We start from the raw sequence: 524 nt of genomic DNA on the forward strand, positions 1-524 counted from the left end.
TGTACGTCCTATCTTTTGTTCGCTCTTTATCTTTTTCCGTGGATAATAAACTGACCGAACTAAAAAAGATATACCTTGTAGTTGTTTTTTGATGCTGTTGTTGTTGTTGTTTGTTGTCACCCTCTGCAGAACCTACAAATATTTGTGACGGATTTGAAAGCAAACGCCCACATCTCCGATTTCAATTTTATGCACAGTACATGGCCTACTTACCACGGTAACTATAAATAGAAAAATCCGTCGTCCGGATGAGTTTTTCATCCTGTTGTTGTTGTTGTTGTTGTTGTTGTTGTTGTTGTTGTTGTTGTTGTTGTTGTTGTTGTTGTTGTTGTTGTTGTTGTCGTTGTCGTTGTTGTTGTTGTTGTTGTTGTTGTTGTTGTTTCTTCATAAAGCTGTTCGTAAAGTTACGACTGGTGATCAGTTCTGATGAGTTCCACCTGCTACCGACTGAAGCGTGCCGAACAAGCGAGTAACCTGTAGTAGCTGTACAAGAGAGCGAGCAGACCACTTAGCAGAGACAGCAC

Source organism: Diadema antillarum, unplaced genomic scaffold (genome assembly GCF_040938485.1).
Source record: "Diadema antillarum isolate AM-2024a unplaced genomic scaffold, OU_Dant_1.0 scf00000096, whole genome shotgun sequence".
Classification (NCBI taxonomy): domain Eukaryota; kingdom Metazoa; phylum Echinodermata; class Echinoidea; order Diadematoida; family Diadematidae; genus Diadema; species Diadema antillarum.